Source organism: Peromyscus eremicus, chromosome 3, assembly GCF_949786415.1.
Source record: "Peromyscus eremicus chromosome 3, PerEre_H2_v1, whole genome shotgun sequence".
NCBI classification, from domain to species: domain Eukaryota; kingdom Metazoa; phylum Chordata; class Mammalia; order Rodentia; family Cricetidae; genus Peromyscus; species Peromyscus eremicus.
Genome location: NC_081418.1, coordinates 66,937,001 through 66,943,690, shown reverse-complemented (window position 1 = coordinate 66,943,690; position 6,690 = coordinate 66,937,001). Strand labels below are relative to the sequence as shown.

Below are 6,690 nucleotides of genomic sequence, written 5' to 3'. Positions count from 1 at the left end.
GAAGAAGAGTTAGTTAATAGTAAGGATCTATGAAAAAGCCCCATGGAAGCTTACTATTTTGTAAACCTATTTAAAAATGACATTTAAAATTATTTTAAAAGTTTGAGCAGAGACACCTGCATCAGTAGATAATGGCCTCCCCATCCATGATGAATAAGAGCCCATGAACTCTGAAGTTTGAGTCCAGTACCTTGGAGTCCATGGGTAGCAAAGGAACAAAGACAGGACAGATCACGGACACATGTACAGTGAAGCTGGGATCCAGTGGGGGTGGTCTAAGCTGCGCCACCACAACCTTGAACCTCAGCTTGTTCATTAGGTACCACATGGGGCGGGGTGAGGGGTGGTTGGCTAGTCTTGGTAGGAGGTCTCTGTAGGGAGCAGTCTCTGGCTGTAAACATCCCAGAGGAGAGAGCTGCAGCTGGTAGTCTGCTCACACTGACCAGCCATCCATTAACACTCAAACTTGGGCTCCTGAAGAAAGCTTTGCCATTCCTCTTGAGCCTGGCCTATATAGGTAACAGCTTTGCCAAATTACCGTGGGCCATTTGGTCTTGGAGTCCTCAACAGGCTGCGCTCACGTCAAAACACACGTTCACTCAGGACTTCCCTCACTCAGGGCTTCCTCCGCTTCTACAGCACCCCTCACTCATGAATCACAGGCGGTTAATCGTTACCGAGGAAGGAGGTGGCGTTTCTTCTGCAGTGTGGCCATGGGCGCTGAAATGGGAAAGCATGATTTGGGAGGTCTGAGCTGCCTTTCCAAGGTCCAACACCAAGCCGTGTAGAGTGTGTTAAGGACTCATAGCTTTCATGCCCTAAAGCACGTGTTTCTGAAAGTCCTAGGCCACTGGTCATAAGTGATGTCATCACGGAGCAGTTCCATTCTCCCTTAGCATTGGCCCCAAGGCTATGAGACAAGGGCAGAAGACGACCTGAAAGAGCAAAACCGTGCTCATGCACTAGGCTGTCTTGGGATGCATTTCTGCTCTGCTGCCCATTCCCTGTGTGGCTTGTGGGTAAATTACTGAGAGTCTTTGCACTGCAGTCCTTAATCTATATAAAAAATGTGGGTACAGCCATAACCACAGTCTAAGATTCCAGATGTGTTTTGTGTGGTAGCAAACTCTCAATATGCCCACACAGTTTCTTCTGTTTGGGCAAAGCCCCCTAGAGTAAGACATGAGGTTCTTATAAGAGGCAACAATAAATGTCTGTGAGCACATTTAGATATACTAAAGGTGTGGGGGGAGTGCCAGGACCCAACAGTCGATCACCTGTCCTTTTCAAACAGGGCAGAAACTGAAAGTCAAGGAGCCCAATTGGAGCCATGGTAAGAGCTGTGAGGAGCTGCATAGGCTGGATTCTCCACAGTCCCTGTACCACAGAGCTCTCACGGAGGCAGGCCAGGACAGTGGCTGTTTGGTATGGCTTACTTCGTCAGCGTCATTAGCACCAGCATATAATTCTAAAGGAGACTAGGAAACGTGGGGTGTTGTGTGGCCTCAAGAGCAGGATCTACTTACTCCATTGTACATATGTATAGATATCACGTCCTACACTGGACCCTCAGACCATTATTATGTGTCAAAAAGTGAGTTTAAAACACTGGCTGGCTCCAGAGAAAACAAATTTGCCATCTTGTGAGAGTATCCTTTTCTTCCTTTTTTTCTTTTTTAAGACTAAATGAAATTAACTGTTTCCTACTAAATACTTGATTTACGTTGCACATTTTGAATTTCCCATTATGTGAAGGGTCTAAAGCCTTTTTTTCTTTTCTGTTTTTTCTTTCTTCCTTTTTTTTTTTTTTTTTGCCAAGAGCAATGAAAATAATGGGAAGAAAAATAAAAGCCCACAAAACAGTCCTTTGTACAAACCCCATTTATTTCAGCAGTCGGAAGGCATATTAACTTTCCTCGCACAGACAGAGAATCCATCCTGGGCACATCAAAATACCGACACTTTAAACATTTCTCCTTCGCTACACTCTTACTTTTCTCCTTGACTGTCCTGTAAGGTGTTAAGAATCTGTCAGATGGTGTTGCCTCGGAACCTCTGTATTTCAGGGACATTTTATGAAGCGGTTCACCTTCAGCACTGATGTCATCACCCCCTGTTTGGGGATTGGAGAAGGATTAATGAAAACAGAGGTTAGCCCTTTCCAGTCCCGGCTGGGGCCATGTTGTCTTGGTTTTGATCATTTGCCCCAAATTAAGATTTCTGCCTAAAGCCCTCGTGTCCATGTTTGGCTGGCAGTTTTATGGCTGACCGAAGTGTGTGCCGGCCAGGGTTCTGGTTGGCTGTGTGTTTACACAGGCTGTTAATCAGATGGGGAGCGGGCAGCCGACACGGGACGCTGTGAGCGGAGCCGCCCCATGTGCTGTCCCGCACAAGGGCCTGCACTTCGTTACTACAAATTACATAATGACATGTTACATTTCAAAGTGTATTTTTACTTCAGGGAAAATTAAGCCAATAAACAAACAACCCTGATTTGGGAGACGAAGAAAAAAAAAAGGAAAGGAAAAGAGAAAAAAAAAAAGGCCCTGGTTTGCAGATCTTCCTCCTAGAGAAGGCTCTTAATTAATCTGTAGCTATAAACAAATCTTTGTTTTATTGAAAAGAGAGCCGTCGTGTATAAAAGCTATTTTTAAAATTAGGATGTGAACATTTTCTGGACAGGGGTCTGGGTCATGTTATGGATTTTATGATCTGTACAGAACGAACAGGCGGGCTTGTGTGAAGATGCAATTCTTGATCACTAATCCCTCGCAAATGTTGCTGCTGCCTTGCTTGAGTGGAGCCTGTAAACACCAGAATTACTGTAGCTTTTCCAGGTACTAATTAAAGCAAAACTGCTTAATATAAGCATAGAATTGCCAACTGTGGAACTTGGGGGCTCTGTTATACAATATCTGCATTTGGGAGACTTTGAAGCTTAAAAAAGGAAAGAAAAGAAAACGCTAACCCTCTAAATAAGCTTCTAAACTGATCATAGCTTGCCTGTGAATTCAACATCCACGCTTTTTTGTGGGCTATTGAAATGAAGTCTATGTTCAGGATCCGGAGTTCTAAGGAATCTGTTTTTGGGCAATGCTCACACTCAAATATTACTCAATTATGCATGTATGTATTTGTCCAAACCCTTTCAGCATAAACCATGTTACTAAATGACAACATGTCCTCAATTTCTTTTTCGTAAGTGGAAGATTGGAAGGACACGTTTTAAGCTGCATTAAAAATGAACTGTTTGACCAAGTCAATCCAATCCGAACCCTGCTGTTTTCAGTACACCTGGCCTGGAATCTCTGGGTTTGCTCAGGTGTTTGGATGCCACTGGGACTAACAGCCACCCAGGAAATGGTTGGATGACAGATGGCCTCTATGCTATTTTACAAACATTTCTTAGGTAGAATTATGGTGGCTTATTATAATTTATCAGCACAGTGCACAGAACCAGAAGTCACAAACCGGTTGAAAGAGATGAGCTAAGTCTTCTTGTTTGGTTTATTTTTTAGACCCAAGATGTTTACAAAGAAACCCTTCCTCCCCAAATATTGGAAATGAACAACAGAATTTTTAATATTACAGTTAAATTTTCAGACTTCAGCATGAATGGAGAAAAGGAAAGTCATGAAAGAAAGGATGGATATATATTGTACATTTTTGTGAATAAGAGGAGACCATTCTGCATAACTTCATTTTCTAGCAATATGCACATGCCCAAGTCATCCCTCTTTTTTATTTTATGGCAGAAAAATTATTTCTCTCTCATCTTTAATTCTTAATAGTCCATTTGAATAAGGAACTTAGATTATTTTGTTATTTATGAAAGTGCTCAAACTTGACCCAAACTGACCAAGCACTTTTCAAATGGCTTTGTTTGTGACTGTAGGCATATCAGTCTGAGAACTGTCAAGGACACTCTCATGGTACATGACCTGACTCTAGAGAGGCAGTACAACTTTTTCAGTGTTGGTTGAACTTGCTTTCACTGTTATCAAATAAAGAACAGCTCCATGAGAAAGCTGGGTGTTAATTTAGGGCTTTCATCCTAAGAGTAATTAATCCAATAAGAAAGACACTTGTCTAAGATGTTGTATCAGAATTATTTCATAACTGAAGATATACCTGAAGTGCACAGTTCAGTTCACTCTAGTTTTGTGTTTAGCCGATGATTGAAGAGGTAGATGGGCTCATCACGGCTTGTTGAATGAATGTGTGACAAGGGGCACTACAAGTGACTACAATGACGAAGCATTTCTGCTCCTTCTGTCTGACTGGATGGTCTGAGTTTCCCCAAGTTGACAGCATCTCCCTTCTGTGCATGTTGCAACAGTCCAAATCGTCCAAGGCACTATTTGTATCGGGTCTCTAGGAGATGCTCCACGACACACAGGTCCTTTGTGTAAATCCAGATGTGTGAATGGAGGATGAAGACAAGAGGAAGAGTAAACATTTCATCATCAGATGGCAGTTTTGATTTAGAAAATAGACTAGTGGCTATCTCTCCTTCAACTTTGAACTTTTAACTCTGAGAATATATCTGCATCTCTAGCTGTCCATCTCTATCCGTTGATGAATGGTTGATCATCCATCTTTCCTTTTCCTCCTCTTCCTCTCTATTCATTCCTTCCTTCTGCCCTTCATCCTTCTCTCCGTCCCACTTCTCTCCCTCCTTTCCTTTCCTCTTTTCAAGAATAAAACTGCCCTAATGCAGTAATCTAAAATTAATCCTTTAAAACCAGTGCTAACTCTTTCTTTCACAGAACGATGGGGACTTTCTTCCTTCCTTGGCTATAACTCTTCTGCTACTCATCCAGGGTGACCCACCAGAAAATCCCTTTGAAATGTTTAATGGGACTCGGGGACATAAAAAATTCACTTAAAAAAGCCAAATAAGTTTCCTGATTATGGACGTACTAGTTAAGTCCTGTGGAAGCCCATTTTCATACGCATGCAAATGCACTTAAAATGCCATTTTAAATCACACCCGGATATTTAAAACTCATGTTTTAAAATGTAACTTAAAACTTTAAAGCTTGCATAGAGAGGGACAGATAAAGCCAAAGAGTCAGAGAGTGAGATAATGCTTATCATACATTGAAGGAGCATTTGCCTTGAAAAGTAATTGTTCTAGAAAGCTTTGCTGGCCTTACAGAGCGCCAACATTCAAGTCAGATTTTGTGTAATGTGCACATCCCACGAACGTGAGTGCGGCATGCAAGTGTGTAATTTAGAACATTCTCCTGATTGAATGAATACACACCCAGGTTTACTATTTCGTATTTCTTCTCTTAAAGACGTGAAGCTCATTTCAAAAATGCTGGTTTAAATGGGCACAATTAAGTCTTTATCAGCTCTGAGCATTGCAGTCTTTTGCATGGAGAAATTTCTCAATCTGACAGAATAAGAAATGCATTTACATGGCCTGAGCTCTTAAATTGTCCCTTTCAATTAATGCCCCATCATGGAGCAATCTGGAAACCATTACTCAGTAACTCTTCATTATAATTGCTTGCAGCTGAGTATCCAGCCCTTGGTAATATAAGAATAAAAGAAAACTCAGCGAGTAACAAGTGCAATTGATTCCATTCAGAATTCCCTTGGTGCTCCGCCATGTTTGGCCTGCATAAGAGGAAACACGAGGTCCCCCCTCCCCTTTGGGGGCCAGGAAATGAACTGGCAGACATAAGATGGTTTGTGTGGTGTGGGCCTTCATTTCTCAGCTGGTCCTTGTTAAAAATGAGACGCTGGGGCTCCTGCTTTCTCCCTCATCGGCTACAATTTTTTTTTTTTTAAGGAGAGTTCTGGTAGAAGATAAAACTACAAAATTTCTATTTACTGCCAAGGAAAAGCATCCAGAAGCTGTCACCTTCTGAGACTATGGCCCATCCTGGAACTAACTTCGGCTGAGCAGTGCGTTTTAGGATTTCTCTCTGTTCCTACCTTGATCCCTCGTTTCTGAGAGTGGAGTCCCTGGAGCATTCTGTACAGGTGGAGAGTGTTTATGTGTTTGGGGCTATCAATCACCAATTCTAGAGATGTAAAGGTCTAAATTAAGATAGATGAAAATGTGATGAGGTAAATTCCCTCCCCAAATGCTCCCCCAAAGCCCCATGGAAACCAAGGACTTGGCTTTGAAAGTGGTGGAGGAGAAAGAAAAGGCACCCAGCAAGCACTCTTTGCTTTCAGAGGCAGGTGCAGCTCGGGGTTGGCAGGGCCACCACGCTCCTGTCTAAGCTCCACGCCTGACAGATACGATCATCAGACACGTCTTATATCCAGTTGCCCTTTCTCAACTGTATATCATTGAGGTGATGAGTAGGCTGAACTCCCTAAACTAAAAATGAGTAAATTATAAAGTTCATTTTCAGTTGTAGAGAACTGATGCTCCACAGAGAGAAGTTGCACCCAATAAATCCCCAACAGAGCTTCATCTCTGCTGTTTACTTCCATCATATGAGGGGAGAAACATCTCTCTGTGAAGTTAACTGACACTTGTTGGAAAATGACTGCCAATATTTTAGTTTATTTCTTGTATTTTTTTCTACGCATTTTTTTGAAAGTGAAAATAATTTTTTGGCGTGATAACCTTTTATTTCTTTCCTTGTTGTGAACTTAAAAAAACACAGTTACCACTCATTACATAATTTGAAACTCTTGCCCCTGGATTTTATGAGAGGTACA

General features: G+C 41.9%; 1 long non-coding RNA gene across 1 annotated transcript; it reads left to right on the top strand.

The window, feature by feature from the left end:
• Positions 1 to 1,605: 1,605 nt before the first annotated feature.
• Positions 1,606 to 6,439, top strand: LOC131905854 (uncharacterized). Its single transcript, XR_009378057.1, has 3 exons — positions 1,606 to 1,649; positions 2,018 to 2,150; positions 5,804 to 6,439. It is a non-coding gene; the product is annotated as an uncharacterized LOC131905854 (long non-coding RNA).
• The last annotated feature ends 251 nt before the right edge of the window (positions 6,440 to 6,690 follow it).